The sequence below is a fragment of the Ursus americanus genome, chromosome X, assembly GCF_024610735.1.
Source record: "Ursus americanus isolate L20-20 chromosome X, mUrsAme1.1.p, whole genome shotgun sequence".
Taxonomy (NCBI): Eukaryota; Metazoa; Chordata; class Mammalia; order Carnivora; family Ursidae; genus Ursus; species Ursus americanus.
This window is the reverse complement of record NC_142164.1, coordinates 43,261,492-43,281,585: the sequence shown is the minus strand read 5'-3', so window position 1 is coordinate 43,281,585 and position 20,094 is coordinate 43,261,492. Positions and strand designations below refer to the sequence as shown.

The 20,094-nt window shown below is 37.5% G+C and overlaps 1 long non-coding RNA gene across 3 annotated transcripts in view; it reads left to right on the top strand.

Annotated features, from left to right (window-relative positions):
- The first annotated feature begins 634 nt into the window (after positions 1 to 634).
- LOC123796758 (uncharacterized) overlaps positions 635 to 20,094 on the top strand; it is a 29,538-nt gene continuing 10,078 nt past the window's right edge. For 2 of the 3 annotated variants that reach the window (XR_006780810.2, XR_006780809.2), the window contains exons 1-3: positions 635 to 801; positions 1,279 to 1,442; positions 5,357 to 5,497. This is a non-coding gene — a long non-coding RNA (uncharacterized LOC123796758). Of the gene's footprint in view, positions 802 to 1,278; positions 1,443 to 4,056; positions 4,109 to 5,356; positions 5,498 to 20,094 lie in introns of all 3 variants that reach the window. The other variant, XR_015723258.1, reaches the window with a different exon arrangement.

Sequence of the window (20,094 nt, the reverse complement as noted above, 5' to 3'; positions counted from 1 at the left end):
AGAGGCTAGAAGTATTTTGGTTATGTATGGACGTCCCTCCATACGGAAGAAATTACCAGGAATGAATGATCAGAATTTTCCAGTACAAACCAATGTATTGTTCAATTGACTAAGTTTCTGCCTACTAAATTACTATAATATTCTAGACCTGCTTCCTTGAAATAATTTCCAAATTGCTTAAATGACATCTTTTGTGTCACATGATTATAGACAATCTTTTAGTTTTCTGCCACAAATGGGTAACTGCTTAGCCTGGCGAGTAACTTTACATGTCCACCGTCCCAGGGCTAGCTCATCTCCAAAAACCTTAAGATACCTCCTTGGGGCGTGTGTGCTGATAATACTCCTCTACTGTGTCTTTAAAGCAAACAAAATTCTTTACGACAGGGACATTCTTTGTTCCACCAACTTGGACAGAGTTCCGACAACTGTCCTTGTTTCAGTCTAGAGCCTCTAATTCCTATGCTTTCTCCTGTGGTTCCCCGAAGAGCGAAGGTGTTTTATGTTCGGCGAGATTCCAGGGGGTGGGTGAGTTTTGCGGAGGCATTTCCGGAGTGGAGAAACTTGCGCTTCGCAGTTGCCATAGAAACTTGACGTCATGGGGCGACCGTGACGAATTTTTCCTAGAGACAGACTTGCCCTCGGCGTGAGAGCAGGTCCCGCCCTCAGATGTTTGGGACTCAGCTGAAGGCGGGGGGGTCCTCGCTGTGGGGGCTGAACCCCCCGGGGTTGTAAGGAGACAAAGGAATCCAGGTCCAACTCTTCCCCGCTTTGGGGCTCGTTGCCCCGGCTGTCTCATAGGTAAAGCCGCTGGGGTCCTGCCCAGCTCCAGTGAGTGTGGGTCTTGCTCCAGGGGTGTCCTGGAGCTGCTTTCCGTAAAAGGCAGGGGCTAGGGCGGGAAGACAGGTAAAAGGATTCTGTGCCCCGGCTTCCCCCTCTACAATGGAGATAAGAATGCTTCACGCACAGGATCGCTGAGAGCAGTCAGCTATACAACCGAGCAAGCCCATAGCCCTGTGATTACTGGGGGGTAATGAATGCCTGTATGAATTCAGGCCATTTCTTATTCCTTTTCAATTTCAATTTTGTTGTTAGGAGTTAGACAAGAAAGGAGGAGAAAAAGGCCCTGGTGAGAAGCCCATTAAAACATGTGGTTGTTACGACCACCACCCAGTTGTATCAGTGTCATTGTCAGTAACCTAGTGCCTAGCATGGTACGGGGCACATAGTTACACCAGTAAAGCATAATGATTTCTGGATCTGTCTCTTCCTGTGCAGCTCTTCATACCAGTGGCCCAGCTCATACCAGGTGCCTGAAGGAGGCAGGTTCTGAGGATCTGAGTCCTGATGGCTGCTGAAGCTTCTACTCCAGATTCAAGGGCAGCAGTCCTCAGGAGGCCCCAATATCTCACATTCCTGGTGGAATCTGATGCCTGGATCAAGTGAGTTCATAGATCTGAACAAAAGCATGTTGTGGAATAGCTCCTGTGAGGTTCACAAACTAGCCTAGAAGTAGAGAAGCTGCTTTGATCATGAGAGAAGAGGTTTAGCAGGTGGAATGTCATTCCTTCAGCAGCTGCATGGTTTGTAGTAGCCCTTGAGGCCCATCTTGGAGAAATCTTTTGTCTGAAAGCCCTGAATTGTCCAGCTTGAGGAGGGAATGTGATCTTTAACATGCATTTGGAATAAATATACCTAAGTTGTTCTCCCTGAGTAAATATTATTCAGTGATTCTCATGTTTCTCTCAGATGCGTGTTGAAAAATGCATTTGATTAGGAAGTCTTCCTAAAAAAAAAAAAAGTCTTCCTAGCAATTTGAGAATGTAATATAGTTTGAGAATGTACTATAGTTCCGTAGCTGCTACGTTTTTATCCATTTTATAATGAAACACGTAAGAAGCCAGAAATTTTCCAAATATTAGTTAAGCATGTCAAAGAATTTATATTTTTTAAAATACTTCAGAGTGTTTTATTATTATATATTTATTATATCCAGCCATAACTGCTATAATAACCAGGTATTCTTAAATATAGTTATGTTTACTTTCCCTGTATATAATAGTTTCAGTTCTTTAATACTTGGCCTCCACCCCGCAACGCCCCGCTGTGTACCCAGGCAAGCACTGATCTTCTCTTACTATAGATTAGTTTTCATGTCCTCGTATTTTATTTAAATGGAATCATAAAGGTTTTCTTTTTTCTTCTTTGGTTTTGGTCTGGCTTCTTTCATTGAGCCTATTTATTTAGATTTACCCTTTTTTTGCACATATCAATAGTTCATTCTTTTTTAATTGATGAGTACTATCCTAGTATATGGATATACTACAACTTGTTTGAAATTTGTTGCTTTTAAAAAAATTAAAGCTCCAATGAACATTTTGTATATGTTTTTACATGGATATATGCTTTCTTTCTCTAGTGTTTCCCACAGGGTAAATACTTAAAAGTGCAATAGCTGGATCACATGGTAGATTTAAGGTTAACATTGTTAAGAAACTACCAAACTGGTTGTACCATTTTTTCCTTGCCACCAGCAGTGTTTGTGAGTTACATCCTCCACAACCCTGCCAATGCTTGGTATGGTCAATCTTTTTAATTATAACCATTCTCATGGGGGTGTAGTGGTATCAAATTGTATTTTTAACTTACAATTCCCTTATGATGTTGAGCATATTTTCATGTGCTTATTTGCTCTTTCTATATGTTTGGTGAAGTGTCTATTCATTTGGCGAAGTGTTCACATGTTTTGTGAAGTGTCTGTTCTCCATTTATTTAATGTAGTGTCTATTTTTTTTTCTATTTGACTTTCTATATAGATTTTCTATATTCTAGATACAGGTCCTTTGTCAGATATGTAATTTGCAAGTATTTTCTCCCACTTAGTGCCTCATTTTTTCATTCTCTTAACAGTGTCTTAAGAAGAGCCTTTTTTTTTTTTAACTTGGAGGAAGTCCAGTTTATGTATTAGTTCACTTACAGATGTAGTTTTGGTGTCTCTTCTATGAAATCTTCATCTAACTCAAGATGACAAGGACTTTTTCCTATGTTTCTTCTAGAAGATTGATACCTTCAGGATATATATTTAGGTCTGTGATCCATTTTGAGTGAACTTTGTATGTCTGTTTGTAGTGTGATATATGGGTCACAATTTATATTTGTGTATATGATACCTACTTGTCTCAGCACCATTTGTTGATAATATCCCCATTTCTCCACTGAAATCCTTTTGCCCGTTTTTCAAAAATCAGTTGTCCGTGTATGTGTGGGTCTATTTCTGGACTCTATTAAATATTTTCCTTCGATCTACTTGTCTACATTGATTCCTATGCCACACTGTCTTGATTACGGTAGGCTTCTGAGTCTTAAAATCTGGAAGTGTTCATCCTCTAACTTGATTCTTTTTCAGAGTTGTTTTTCATGGTCTAGATCCTCTGCATTTCCATATAAACTTCAGATTTCCTGCCAATTCCTTTTAAAAATATTTGCTAGGATTTTTATTGGATTGCATTGAACATATGGATCTGTATTTAGGGAGAAGTAACAGTGAAATAATGCTGAATCTTCCAACCCACGAAAACACTTGTCTCTATATTTATTTAGGTCTTCTTTAATTTTTCTGAGCAATATTTTGTAGTGTTTAGTGAATAGGCTTTGCACATCTGTGGACAAATGATCTCTAAGTATTTCATACTTTTTGATGTTATTGTAAAAGACATGGCTTTGTAAATACAATTCCCAATTATTATATTTTTCATCAAACCCTCAGCAGCCAAATGTTTAATAATAGCTGTTGCAGGATCTTTTTGGTTGAAAGCACACTCTAAGATGAAAAAGCTATCTGATGGATAACAAGCGCTTGACTGTGTTTCTGTCAGCTTTTTAACATTATTGGCAATGTACTGAAACTAGGGAGAAAAATGTCACAGTGACAATTCTACAGGTCATCTCCAGAAAAATAGGTCACTAAAAGAAAATAGTTATAGTAGCTTTCAACTTTATATGTGTGGTTAGAATTGAACCAGTTGAATAGTGGGGTTTTCCTTTTTTTCCCCCTAGAATTGATGAATTCTGGATTCTTGAGTGGTGACACAGAGGAAGGAGAGAGCATGTACGTATATGAGTATGAATGTATGTACGTGTATATTGTGGAAGCTGCTGGGAATCTTTAATGCGAGGAATACTTCAGGTTAATTACTTTACTGTGGTCATGTCAGTCATGTTCACTTCCTAGCACATAATAGGAAGCAAATCACAGTGGTTGGTTTTTTCCACCTTCACTTGGCCAGCATGGTTACCATGGTGACTCAGTGACTGCTGTGGGATCTGGTGGAGATTGAGCATTGTTTTATAATTCTAGCCTGAATCCCTTATTAGGATCATGGTTGTCAAGTGTTGCTTTTCTAATTTCCTCATTCCTTCCAGGTTTATTAATTGAAATTTGGCTGGAGGTAGAGCTTTCTCTTCTCCCTGTTTGTTTTTAAAATTTATGTGAGTATGACTCATAGATTCCTATTTTGCAGAGTTACCACCTGATGCTATAATTATTTATTTTTATGCTCAAATGTCTCAGAATTGGCCAATGGAAGCCCCTTCAAGTTGACTTCTGTGTCCCTTTGACACTTCCTTAGAATTCTTTCTTCTTTCTTTTTTTTTTAAAAGAGATTTTATTTATTTAGTTGACAGAGAGTGGGGGAGAGAGAGTGAGTACAAGCAAGGGGAACAGCAGGCAGAGAGAGAAGCAGACTCCCTGCTGAGCAGGGAGCCTGATGTGGGACTTGATCCCAGGACCTTGGGATCATGACCAGAGCCAAAGACAGACGCTTAACTGACTGAGCCACCCCGGCCCCCCTAGGATTCTTTCGACATTTACTTTGCTTCCCGAGGCTATCTTTTAATCTGTAGAAAGAAAATTATGATGCTCAACTCAGAGCATCACTTTGAGGAACTGAGGAGAAAATGTCTGAAAATAACAACCTACAGCATGTGACATCTAGTAGGTCCTCAGTGAATGCTATTTCTCCATTCCAATTTTGCCTCCTTCATTCTGTCAAGGCAGTGTTTCTGACATGAACATCATAGCAGAAGTACCAGAGAGAACACTTGGACATGGAACAGCAAGCAGGGATGAGCCCAAATTTCCATGGTGTGAGAGCTCCAGTGTCACTGCTGTGTGCGGGAGGGGGCTGTGGGAAGGAGCTGGGGAAGGGGCAGAGGCTCACTGCACAGCTTCCAGTGACCTGAGTGGGGACAGGCAAGCACATGCTCACCCATTGCCCCTGTGTTTCATATGTTCTCCCTTCCTCTCACTTTCTTCTCTGTTTCATGTGCTGTCTGATCCCCTGACTCTCCCTTCTAGTGGAACAGCAGACAAGGCTGTGGACTCTGAGCCCCAAGAATAGGAGCCAATAGAGAAGAACAAAGTGTGATGTTGAGTGTGCTAGATCGGTTCCTAGAGCGAGAGTGAGGAGATTAAGATCCTACCATTGGGACCATTTAGGTAAGTCACTACCCTTGCTTCAGTGTTTTCTATACAACAGGGTAACAATACCCAATTCCCCCAATCACCTGGGAATATTGTGGACTGTAAATGTGATCCCATGTGGGAAAGCAATCTGTAGTCATAGGTGGGAGAGAAGGACCAGTGTACTTTTGAATAATTATATTAACAGAGACACCCCAGATATCACTGAACTCTGGTAGTCATGAAATTAATGGTACACAAATGTCAGATGCTTAGGTCAGCATTTCTCCAACTATAGTCCTCAGAGTTCATCAAAATCATCAGTGAGTTCTTTTTTATTTTTTTCCTTTTTTTTAAAATTATGTTATGTTGGTCACCATACAGTACATCATTAGTTTTTGATGTAGTGTTCAAATTCTAGATTCCTGAGCCCACTCTTGGTCTGCTGAATCAAAAACAGGAAGGTAGAATGGGAAGGGTTTACATTTTGAGTAATACCTCCAGTTGTTTCTGGTAGTCATCTAAGTTTAGAAAGTACTGCTGTGAATTTGCAGCAAACTCTTCTTAAAATCCTTAATCCTTTGATGTTTAATTTCCTTGTCAACTTCTCCTGAAACTCAGCTTTAAGTATCTGTGTCTGCTCTTCTGTGTCAAATAAGTAACAATTCCTTCATGTAAATAATATTTATTCAGAGATTTATACATGAAACACTGAACTAGGCGCTAAGACACAGCACAGAACAAGACAGGCAGGGTCCCTGGCAATAAACAGGTAAACAAATGAATAAGCAGGACAATTTCATATGGGAATGAGTGCTTTAAAGAAAATAAGTGAATCCATTTAATAGGAAATGATGGGGATGGGGATTATTATGGATGGGTTATCAGTGAAGTTCTTTCTCAGGAAGTGACGTTTGAGTTGAATCCTGAACAACAAGAGGAAACCAGGCCTGGACTGGCCCTTTGGTTTGTGATGTGCATGGTCCCAGTTGTTCCAGGAACAGATGATGAGCTTGAGTGGCAAGAGCTTGGCAGACAAAGTGCAGATGGTCAGAGATGAGGACAAAGGGCAGACAGGAGCCACATCCATCACTGTGTAAGGAAATTAGAGTCATTCTAATGGTGGATGGTTACAGTATGGGAGTTACATGATCTGGTTCATGTGCTCACAAGGTGACTGTGGCAGCTGTTATGAGAATGGACTAGACAGGACAAAATGGCTGTGGGGATAACCATTAGGAGAATCTTACAGGAGTCCAGGGGAGGGATGAGGGTGGATTGGCCCAGTGCTGCCACAGGGTGCAAAGGACAGGTGTGGTCTTGGATAGGACATGTTGGCGATAGGACAGGTGGGACCTGCAGTGACTGTGGGTGGGGGTCTGTGAGGATAAGGCTGAATCAAGGTTGAGCCCTTGGCTTTTTGTTCAGCCAAGTGCAGAAATGGTGGTGCTGTTTCTTGACATCGGTTGTTCCAAGCATTTTTGAGATGTTCTCATGATAATTAGTTTGGTATCCAACAGTGGTTATGGTGAAAGTGATTTACAAGATGTAGCATTTGATGAATGGGATTCAGTGGTAAAACTATTATGCTTTATTAAACACATACGCAAACTATAAAACTATACAGATCTTGTATTTGTTTAAAGTAGCTAACATTTTTGAGCTCTTATTGTGTACCTAGCAGTGTTCTAAGTATTTTTGTGTATTAACTCACTTCTCAAAACAACCCATGACATAGGGGTGATTGTGTTCTCCATTTTATAGAAGAGGTAACTGAAGCACAGTTTCTTTCAATCTCCTAAGATCGGAGATCCAGGTATCCTGACGTCTTTGTCATAGAATTTTTTAAATAATAGGATTCAGGACTATTTATCCTTGTAAAGACCAAACACAAAGCAATATTTATTTTAAAATGTTGTGTCTTCTACAGTACTACATAATCCCAAATTTATACATGAGGAAATTGAGTGATTGTAAGGTGAATAAAAGTATTCAAACTCACACAGAACTAGGATTTGGACCTGGTCTGTCTCCAGAAGCCACATTCCTAACGAGTACATCTAGGAAGAAGAAAAAGACATTTGTTGCCCTATGTCAGCCTACAATGGGTGATGTTAGGTCAGGGCCATCTGTATCTCTTTGGGTGGAAACTATGCTTCACTAGGCATTTGCAATGTACCGGATGGCATTTATTTACGAAAAACAAAAAAGCAATAATTATAGAAACAAAAGGGTGTCATCGATGAACAAAGCTAGACTCTGGTTAAAGTGGTAAGGACAGATTTTAGTCAGTAATATGCTTTTGCAACAGGGAAGAGTGAGTGTGAACTCATCACAACTTCAATTTGTACAGAGGTGACTGAGCATTTTAAAGGAAGTATAGGGGAATAGGGAGTAGAGGAAGTAGGGGCTCAGTAGAGTCAAGGAAATGAAAAATTACAAAATAAGAAAGTAGGTTTTGCCCATCTGGGTTTGTTAACTGCCTTTTATTCAAGTTAGATTTCTACTCTCCCACAGGCGCTGGAGGCAGGGGTTCTAGCTTCAGGTGTTGGCTGGAACGAAGAGTAAATTGTTCTGGTAGCCTTGAGTTTTCTCAGGCAATCACTTTAAGGGGATTTAGCGTCATCTTAGGGATGAAGCTTTGAGCTGTTAGAAACTATGGTAGTGTTTAATTCAAGACTTAATTGGCCAGGGTTGAGGTGTAGTCAAGAAAAAGGCGAAGAGGAATCTGTCTAGTTTGGTCCATGAGAGAATCTTTATCAAGGGTAATAATTATATAAAAAAGAGGAATAATCACAATAGTTTCTTTTTTTTAAGATTTTATTTTATTTATTTGACAGAGAGAGAGGTAGCCAGCGAGAGAGGGAACACAGCAGGGGGAGTGGGAGAGGAAGAAGCAGGCTCATAGCGGAAGAGCCTGATGTGGGGCTCGATCCCATAACGCCGGGATCACGCCCTGAGCCAGAGGCAGACGCTTAACGACTGAGCCACCCAGGCGCCCCATCACAATAGTTTCTATGTATTAGACAAATTAGCTGTTAAAATAATTCCTTGGACTTTCATGGTAAATTTTTTTCCCTCTTATGAACTCCACGTGCTTTTCAGATGGGAGTCACATTGCTCTGTGCTCTAGGCTTTGTTGGATGGAGGGCAGGGCTGATTTGACCCCTTTTGATAGGTGAAGCTAGAGGAGGTGTGGTGACTTACCCAAGGTCACCTAGAGTTAGTCGGTTAGGTTGGCCTATGGGGCCAGGTTTGTCTCCTGTCTGCTATTCAGTTTTCTGTACATCAGACATAGCACTATCCTTGTTCCTGTGTGCAGTGAATCACTTTAAGGGCTCAAACGATATGTGCTTCTTTAAAGTTAACCTGCAAGTAAAAAAATAAAAGTAAAAAGTAAAAAAATTAAGTTAATCTGCAAGTAATATACAAAGACACTAAGTCTCTTCAAATAAAAAGAAATAAGGTATTGATTATCCTCTTCGTCCCTAATCTCTATTGGGAGATTAGAAGAAAAATTCCTGGAATCATGCATGCAGCATGTACTCTTTTGTGACTGGCATCTTTCAGTCAACATAATGTGTATTTACATTATCATTGTCCATAGTTGTAAGTTGTTCATTCTCATTGGGGTATAGTAAGAAGTACATGATGTGGATATTTCACAATCTCTCTCTCTCTGTTTTGTGAATTTACATATTTCTACATTTTTTACTTATTTTGAGTAATGGTACTACGAATGTTCTTTTATGTATTTTTTGATGGACATATATATTTTTATTTCTCTTGGACATATACTAAAGAACGGCATTTCCAAGTCATAGAGCATGCTTACGTTGAGCTCAGTAGCCACTGACAGGCAGTTTTTCGAGTGGTTGTTCCCATCTGTGTTCCTACCAACAGTATGTGAGAGTTCTGTTTTTTCCAGTTTCTTGACAACACTTGGTATTTTCCATCTTTTTACATTTTTGTTGTTCTGGTGAGCATGTAGTGGTATGTCACTGTGGCTTTAACTTCAATTTCTCTGTTTTAAATTTTCTTTAACTCTCTCTGAACTGTTTCTTTTAACCTAAAGAAGGTCCATTTTTTTAACCTTCTAATTTATTTGCTGAAAAAAACTGTATCTTTTGTCCTGTGGAATTTAAATTTGGGGTTTTGCTAGTTATATCCTTATTGTGTTATTATGTTCCTCTGGCCCCTTCTATTGCCTTTAAATTGATAATTAGGTTTAGAGGCTTGTTTAGATTCAAGTTTTTTTGGCAAGAGTACCTTAGATGTGGTGTTGTTTAGTTCTGTAGTATTACACCATGAAGCTCATTTTGTCTAGTTGTCTCCTGTTGTGACATTAAGATTCATCACTGAGTTCGAGTATTCTTAGCCTGATCCATTGATTATAAAATTTCCCATGTGCTTTTCACCTCATGTTTTATGCAATCTCTGAAGATTGTTGCCTGGGTCTGCATTTCATTAAAGGCTGCGAAATAGTGATATTCTAATTCTGATTTTGTTTGCACTCATTAGCTAAAATTCTTATATTAAAGAAACTTAACCTAATCGACTTTCAGGTTGTGCTAAACTTGGTTTGAACAGGAAGGGAAGGATGAATGTGTAATTCTTTCACAGTATTTCCACTTTTCAAAATAATGATCTGTTTTACTAGAATCCTCCAAAGGTGAACAGTGAGTTTGTTTTATTTTGTTTTGCTTTTTGTTAAGAGTGTCATCATGAACTCATAGATCTTTATATTTGATGTTTTAATCCACTGTGGTCATTAATCATCTTGATGTTCAAAATGTTCTATGTTTGGCCAGTGGAAGTTCCTTCAGATTGGCTTCTGAGTCTTTTTAATATGCTTTCTGGCAGGATAGTTTGGTCCATAATTCATGATACAATTCCTACCCTAGACCTGGAATTAACTATTTCTCCAGGGAAGCCTGGTTCCTTTTAGTGGGAAATGATTTTAGAGGATTCAGTCAGGGTACTAGAGGTGCTCATTGCTACTTGGTTAGCCATTGTTTCTTGACCTTTTCAATGCATGTAGCCTGTAAATACTTATCATATATATCATATATATCATATAAGTATAAATACTTATACATATATCATGTGTATATATATATATACATATCATATATTTGATATCATATATATCAAATGTATCAAATACATTTCCATATATAATATATAATATATTATTTATATTATATTATATGTTCTATATATTAATATATTATTATATATCATATATCATAATATCTCATATATCATATATATTATTATATATCATATTATAGAATATAATTTATATATAATATAAATATATATGTTATTTTTTTAAAACAGTTTTAAGCACATAACAAAATTGAGTGGAAAGTATAGAGATTTCCCATGTATGCCATGCTCTGCACATGCATAGCCTCTCCCATTATCAGAGTGGTACATTTGTTTTAATTGATGAAGCTATTTTAACACATCATTATCACCCAAAGTCCATAGTTTATGGTATTATGGTTAATTCTTGGTGTTGTGCATTTTATGGGTTTGGAAAAATGTTTCTATCATTATAGTATTATACAGAGTACTTTCGTTGCCCTAAAAATCCTCTGTGCTTCACCAATTCATCCCTCTCCCCTTTCTAACCCCTGACAACCACTGATCTTTTTACTGTCACTATGTTTTCCCTTTTTCAAAATGTCATATAGTTGGAATCATACAGTATATAGCTTTTTACATATTGGCTTCTTTCACCAGTAACATGCATTTATGGTTTTTCCATGTCTTAATAGCTTGATGGTTCACTTCTTGTTATCACTGATAATATTCCATTGTCTGGATGTATCACAGTTTACTTGTCAATTTATTTAGTAAAGGACATCTTGGATGCTTCCAGATTTTGACAATTAAGAATAAAGCTGCTATAAACATTCGTGTGCAGATTTTTGTGAGGGCATAACTTTTCAACTCCTTTGTGTACATACCGGGGATTGTGATTGTTGGATTGCATGGTAAGAGGATGTTTAGTTTTATAAGAGGTTGCCAAACTGTCTTTGAAAGTGGCCATACTGTTTTGTATTCTCACTACTAATAAATGAGAATTCTTATTGTACTACATCCTCGGAATCATTTGGTGTCATCAGTGTTCTGGATTTTGGTGTGTAGTGGTATCTTGTTTTAATTTGCAATTCTTTGATTATATATGATGTGGAGCATCTTTTCACATGTTTACTTTCAATCTGTGTATCTTCTTGGGTGAGGTGTCTGTTAAGGTCTTTGGCCCATTTTTTAACTGGGTTGCTTGTTTTCTTATTGTTAAATTTTAAGAGTTCTTTTTGTATTTTGGATTAACAGTCCTTTATTAGATGTGTCTTCTGCAAAAATTTTCTCCAAATCTGTGGCTTGTCTTCTCATTCTCTTGATGTTGTCTTTTTTTAGAGAAGAAGATTTTCATTTTAATGAAATCCAGCTTGTCAATTATTTCTTCATGGATCATGCTTTTGGTGTTGTATCTAAAAAGTTATCATCAGGGGGCTCCTGGGTGGCTCAGTTCTTTAAGTGTCTGCCTTTGGCTCAGGTCATGATCTTAGGGTCCTGGGATCCAGCCTGCCTTGGGCTCCCTGCTCAGTGGGGAGCCTGCTTCTCCCTCTCCTCCCTGCTTGTGCTCTCTGTTGCTATCTCTGTCCTCTCTCAAATAAATAAAGTATTTTTTAAAAAAGTAAGTAAAAAGTTATCATCATATCCAAGGTCATCTAGATTTTTTCCTATGTTACCTTCTTTGCATTTAGATTTATCATCTATTTTAATTTTTGTAAAGGGTTTAAGGTCTATATCTGGATTTATTCTTTTGCATGTTGATTCCAGTTATTCCAGTACCATTTGTTGAAGAGTATCTGTGCTCTATTATACTGCCTTAGCTCCTTTTTCAAAATCAGTTGAATGTATTTATTTATTTATTTTAAGGTTTTATTTATTTGAAGGAGAGAAAGTGAGTGAGAGTGAGAGAGAGAGAGCATGAGTGGGGGGAAGGGCAGAGGGAGAAGCAGACTCCCCGCCTGATGTGGGACTCTATCCCATGACCCTGAGATCATGACCTGAGCTGAAGGCAGACACTTAACCCACTGAGCCACCTGGGTGCCCCAGTTGAATATATATATGTTGGGTCTATTTCTGGGCTCTCTATTCTGTTCCATCGATCTATTTGACTATACTTTCATTAATCTATACTGTCTTGATTACTACAGCTTTATCATAAGCCTTAACATCTGGTAATGTCTGTCCTACAACTTTGTTCTTCTCCTTAAGTATGGTATCAGTTATTCTGCATCTTTGCCTCTCCATATAAACCTTAGAATCGGTTTGTTGGTTTCCACAAAATTACCTCCTGAGATTTTGATCAAGGTTGCATTGAATCTATAGGTGAAGTTGGGAGGAACTGACATCTTGACAGTATTGAGCCTTCCTAGTCATGGACATGGGATATCTCTCCATTTATTTAGTTCTTTGGTTGTTTATCAGAGTTTTGTAGTTTTCCTCATATAGACCTTGTACCTATTTCATTAGATTTATATCTAAGTATTTCCTATTTGGGGTTGCTAATATATATATTATCGTGTTTTTAATTTCAAATTCCACTTGTTCTTTGCTGGCACTTGGGAAAGCTATTGAATTTTGTATGTTTACTTTGCATTTTGCAACATTGCTATAATTGTTTGTTAGTTCCAGGAGATTTTTGTTGATTCTTTTAGATTTTCTACATAGATGATCATGTCATCTGTGAACAAAGACAGTTTTAGTTCTTCTTTCCTAATCCATATACATTTTATTTCCTTTTCTTGTCTTACTACATTAGCTAGGACTTTCAGTTAGATGTTGAAAAGCAGTGGCAAAAGGGGACATCCTTGCCTTGTTCTTCATCTTCGTGGGAAAGCTTCAAGTTTTTCACAATTAAGTATAAAGTTACCTGTAAGTTTTTTGTAGACATTCTTTATCACATTTAGGTAGTTCCCCTTTATTCTGCGTTTACTGAGAGTTTTAATCATGAATGTGTGTTGGATTTTGTCAGATGCTTTTTCTGCATCTCAATTAATATGATAATGTGATTTTTCTTTTTTAATTTATTGATGTGATGGATTGCATTAACTGAATTTCAAACTAGCCTTGCATACCTGGGAGAAATACCAGTTGGTCATGGTGTATAATTCTTTTTATACATTACTAATGATGTATTTGATTTGCTAATATTTTGTCGAAGATTTTTGCATGTATGTTCATAAGATATATTGGTGTGTGATTTTCTTTTCTTGTGATGTCTCATGTGGTCTTGGTATTAGGATAATACAGTCATCATAGAATGAATTAGGAAATATTCCTGCTGCTTCTATCTTCTGAGAGTTTGTAGAAAATTGGTATAATTTATCCCTTAAATGTTTGGTAGAATTTAGCAGCCAACCCATCTGGGCCTGGTGCTTTCTGTTTTCAAAGGTTATTAATTATCGATTCCATTTCTTTAATAGATGTAGGCCTACTCAGATTGTCCAGTTATTGTGTGAGTTTTGGCAGATTGTGTCTTTCAAGGAATCAGTCCATTTCACTAGGTTATCAAATTTCTTGATAAAGAGTTGTTCATAGTATTTTTTATTATTCTTTTAATGTCAGTGGGATTTATAGTGTTGTCCCCTTTTTCATCTCTGATAGTAATAATTTGTGTCCTCTTTCTTTTTTCTTAGTTAGCTGGGCTAGAGTCTTATCAATTTTATTGGTCTTTTCTTTTTTTTTAATTTAAATTCAATTAATTAACATATAGTATATTATTAGCTTCAGAAGTAGAGTTTAGTGATTCATCAGTTGCATGTATCACCCAGTGTTCATTGTATCATGTGCCCTCCTTAATGCCCATCACCCAGTTACATCATCCCCCCACCCACCTTCCCTCCAGCAACCCTCAGTTTGTTTCCTTTAGTTAAGAGTCTTTTACGGTTTGCCTCCCTCTCTGGTTTTGTCTTATTTTATTTTTCCCTCCCTTCCTCTATGATCCTCTGTTTTGTTTGTTAAATTCCACAAATGAATGAAATCATATGATAATTGTATTTCTCTGATTGACTCATTTCGCTTAGCATAATACCCTCTAATTCCATCCACGTTGTTGCAAATGGTAAGGTTTCATTTTTTTGATGGCTGAATGATGTTCCACTATATGTGTGTGTGTGTGTGTGTGTGTGTGTGTGTGTGTGTGTGTATATATATATATATATATATATATATATATATATATATATATGCCTGATTAAATTTTGTTCTTTTATTTCTCTAGTAAGGGATCCTGTAGTGTCTTCTATGCTTTTTTCAAGCCCAGCTAGTATCTTTATAATTGTTTTGAATTCTGGTTCTGACATGTTATTTATATCCATATTGATTAAATCCCTGGCAGTGAGTACTTCCTCCTGTTATTCCTTTTGAGTTGAGTTCTTCCATCTTGTCAGTATGTCCAGAAAAGAATAGATGAGAGACAGAGAACATACAAAAATAACAACAACATCTGAAAGATACAAAACAAAACAAATCAGAAGAAAATAGAAACCAAAGAAACAATGAGAAAAAAATCAAACAAGAAGTAGAACAGAACATAACAATAAACTAGATCCTGGGTGTATTTTGGTCTGTTTGTTAGTAGAAACTAGATCCCAAAATAGGAAAGAAAGAAAAACTTATATATATATATACAAAAATAAAATTGAATACAATGAAGGAAGCCAAAAATGAAAAAAATATAAAACGTAAATGTAAAAATGAAAATTAGAAAAGACTTAAAAATTGATAAAATAAAATAGCTAAAAAGGGAAAAAATGTAAAATTGAAAGACTACAGAATAATAAGAAAAAACTATGAATGCTATATAGTGTTTTTCCTAAGAACTGGAATTTCGCAGTTCTCTATGATCAGTAAACTTGTTATTAGCCTGATGTTCCTGCTGGTCTTCTGGGGGAGGGGCCTGGTGAGCGATTCTCAGGTGTCTTTGCCTGGGCGGAGTTGCACCATCCTTGCCACGAGGCCCAGCTCACTGTATGGGGCTCTGAATTGCAGTATTTGGCTCTGTTTTGGAGCCTGAAGGCTTTCAGCACTAATTGGGGGGGGAGGATGAAAATGGTGGCACATCAATCTCTAGCCCAAGAGCTGAGAGTTCGTGCCCCCACTCTTCAGTGAGCCCTCACGGAAAAGCAGTCAATCACTCTTGTCTCCCTGGTTTCCGTCTGAACTCTATGTTCACCCAGCCAATGACTGAGCATCTTTATCTAAGGCACATGACCCTGCTTCCAGTCTCCAAATTTTATGGACTCCTGCGGTGGGCACCCGCACCCTGGGGAGGGAGGGGGTTCTTGCCGAGGTTCTGTCTCTTTTCTGGGGCCCTGCTCAGAGAGTGGTTGCCCAACTGTGCAGTGATTCACGGTTTATGGCAACACCAAGCAGAAGGCCATCACCTGGACTTGCTGTTTTCAGCTGGTTTCCTGCTCCAATGCTTGGGGACTCCGCTGCACTCAGGCACCCCCATTCTTTTTGCAACCCCGGGGATCCTGAGACCACGCTGTCCTACCTGGAATTCCGCCCTGCTTTGCCACCTGAGCACCTTTCAGGCAGACTTCTGAAAGTTCCGATTTTGCACTCCACTGCTTATGATACTTTCCAGTACCTGGCTTAGGGAGGCTCCCCCCTCCCGCCAGATGTCCGGATGATTTCGTAGGTGTTCAGAATGATTTGATAACTATCTAGCTGAATTCCAGGGACCACACAAATTCAGGGGCCCCTACTCCTCCACTATCTTAACTCCTCCAATTTTATTAGTCCTTTCAAAGAACCAGCTTTTGATTTCATTGGTTTTCTGTACTGATTTCTTGTTTTTAATTTCATTGATTTCTGCTTTAAATTTTATTATTTCTTTACTTTTACTTTGGATTTAATTTGCTCTATTTTTTTCTAGTTTTCTAAGGTAGAAGCTTAGATTATTGACTTTAGATCTTCTTTCTAATTAATATATGTATTCACTACTATAAATTTCTATTTACTGATTTCATTGAATTACATAAATCTTGGTAAGTTGTAATTTTTGTTTAGTTCAAAATTTCTCTCGAGATTTCTTCTTTGATTCATGCATCATTTAGAAATGTGTTGTTTAATCTCCAAGTATTGTGGTATTTTCCAGCTATCTTTCTTCTTATTGATTTCTAGTTCAGTTCCATTGTGGTCAGAGAGCAGACATTGTATGATTTCTGTCCTTTAAAATTTGTTCAGTGTGTTTTATGGCCCAGAATGTGATCTATCTTGGTGAATGTTATATGTGAGTTTAAGAAGAATGTGTACCCTGCTGTTGTTAGATGAAGTAGTCTATAGATGCCCATTATATTAAGTTGATTGATGGTGCTGTTGAGTTAAACTATAGTTTTACTAATTTTTTGCCTGCTTGATCTGTCAATTTTTGATAGAGGGCTGTTGAAGTGTCCAGCTATAGTAGATTTATCTATTTCTCCTTGCAGTTTTATCAGTTTTTGTCTTATATATTTTGACAGTGTTTTGTTAGGCACATACATGTTAAGTAAGAATCATTATGTCTTCTTGGAGAACTGACTCCTATATAATTATGTGATGCTGGTTTTTTTTTTTTTATCCCTGATAACTTTCTTTACTCTGATGTCTACTCTAATAATATAGCTACTCCTGCTTTCTTTTGATTAGTGTTGGTATGGTGTATCATTCTTCGTCCATTTACTTAAAAAAATTTCTTTGAAGTACTGTTGACATACAATATTATATTAGTTTTAGGTGTAAAACAGTGCTTTGACAGGTATATATATTACAAAATGCTCACCGCAAGAAGTGTAATTATCATCTGTCACTGTACAGAATTATTACAATGTTATTGACTATACTCTCTATGCTGTACTTTTCGTCCCCATGACTTATTTTTTTTAATCTTTTTTTTTAAAGACTTTATTTATTTATTCGACTGAGATAGAGACAGCCAGCGAGAGAGGGAACACAAGCAGGGGGAGTGGGAGAGGAAGAAGCAGGCTCATAGCGGAAGAGCCTGATGTGGGGCTCGATCCCATAACGCCGGGATCACGCCCTGAGCCGAAGGCAGACGCTTAACCACTGTGCCACCCAGGCGCCTCTCGTCCCCATGACTTATTTATTTTATAACTGGAAGTTTGTACCTCTTTATCCCCTTCACCTATTTTGCCCATTCCCCCACTCTCCTCCTCTGTGGCAAATACCAGTTTGTTCTCTGTGTATATGAGTCTATTTCTATTTTTATGTTTGCTTTGTTTTCTGGATTCCAGCCATAAGTAAAATCATATGGTATTTATCTTTTTCTGTCTGACCTATTTCACTTAGCACAATATCCTCTAGTTCCATCCATGCTGTCATGAATGCCAAGATTTCATTCCTTTTTATGTCTGAGTACTATTCCATTGCACGTACACACACACACACACACACACACACACACACACACACACACTTACTATATCTTTTTATCCATTCATCGTTCAGTGGATTCTTAGGTTGCTTCCATATCTTGGCTTTTGTAAATAATGCTGCAATAAACATAGGGGTGTCCGTCCATTTACTTTTAATCTATATGTGTCGTTGTATGTAAAGTGGGTTTCTGGTAGATATATTGTTGGGTCTTGCTTTTTAGCCCACTCTGATAATCACTGTCTTTTAATTGGTACATTTAGTGATATTGATATAGTTTGATTAGCATCTACTGTAGTTGGCACTGTATTCTATTTATTGCCCTTGTTCTCTAATTCTATTTTCCTTCTACCCTTTTTCTTCATTTTGTACTTTTAATTGAGCATTTTATATGACTCCATTTTTTCTCCTTTCTTAGAGTGTATCAATTATACTTTTTTAAAGATTAAAAAAAAATAATCTCCACACCCAATGTGGGGCTCAAAATCACAAACCCAAGATCAAGAGTTACAAGCTCTACTGACTGAGCCAGCCAGGTGCCCCTATCAATTATACCTTTATAAAAAAAATTATTTGTTTGTTTGCTTGTTTATTTATTTTAAAGAGAGCGAGAGAGTGAGCAGGGGGAGGAGGAGAGGGAGAGAGAATCTCAAGCAGATTCTGCACACATGGAGTCAGCCACAGGGCTTGCTCTCACGACCCTGAGATCATGACCTGAGCCAAAATCAGGAATTGGACTCAACTGACTGAACCACCCAGGCGCCCCTCAATTATACTTTTTATTTTTTTTATTTTTTAAAAAGATTATTTATTTATTTGAGAGAGAGAACACAAGCAGGGAGGAGGGGCAGAGGGAGAGGGAGAAGCAGACCCCCCGCCGCCGAACAGGGAGCCCAATGTGGGACTGGATCCCAGGTCTCTGGGATCATGACCTTAGTTGAAGGCAGAGGCTTAACTGACTGACCCACCCAGGCGCCCCTCGGTTATATTTTTTAAAAAACTTTGTTAAGTGGTTGTTCTAGAAGTTGTAATATTTATAATTAATCCTATTCTACATTCCAATAACATTATACAACTTTATGAGTAATGCAAGTACTTCATAATAACGAAATAATCCTTATTCTTCCCTCCCATCCTGGTCTTACTGCTGCCATTCATTTTACTTATACACAAGCATAAATGTATACATAAGCATAGATAGTCAAACACAGTGTTGCTATTATTATTTTGAACAAACTTGTTAGATCAATTAAGAATAAAGAAAAGTTTTTATTTTACCTTCACTTATTCCTTTAATGTTCTTCCTTTTGTTTATGTAGATATGAGTTTTCTACCTATTTCATTTTCCCTGTTTCTAAAGAACTTCTAACATTTCTTGTAAGGCAACAAATTCCCTCATTTTTTTTCCTGAGGAAGTCTTTACTCCATTTTTGAAGGGTAATTTCACAGGGTACAGAATTCTAGGTTGGTAGTTAGTATCTCACGTCACTTATGGATCTAAGATGAGTTGTTGATTTTTTTTCAGTTCATTCAGCTTTTTAACTTTTTAGAATAGTGTTGACTTCCAACTTCTCACATGCTGGACCAGAAACCAGAAGTCCCATTTTACATTTTGAAGAGAATATATACATTATTGGCTTCCATCATGGGCTGTTTCTCTGTCCCCTTACAGACAATCATTTTTAAAATCAGGTTTTATTAATCCTTTCAGTTTTTAAAAATATAAGCAAATATAACATGTATATTAGTTTTTACCCCTGTTCATAGGTAAAAGTTGGCATATTCTACACAAGTGCAGTCCAATAGAAATTTCTGTAGAAATGAAAATGTTCTGTATCTATGTTGCCCAATATGAAACATGGCGAGTGCTAATGGGCAACTGAGTTTATTGTGTAATTTAATTTGGTTTATTAAGTTTAAATGCCATGTGTGGCTAGTGGTTACTGATTGGACAGGAACAGCTTTACATACTTTTCTATACCTTGTTTTTCACTGAACAATGTATCCTGAGATCACTCCACAGCAGTAGAGAAAGGCAGTTCTCATTGCTTTTTATGGCTGTATAGTACTCTAGGATGTAGGTATACCTTAAATACCTGTGTACCTTTACTAGATAGCATCAGATCCCCTCTACAGAGATTTTATTGTATTTCCAGCAATGCATCAGA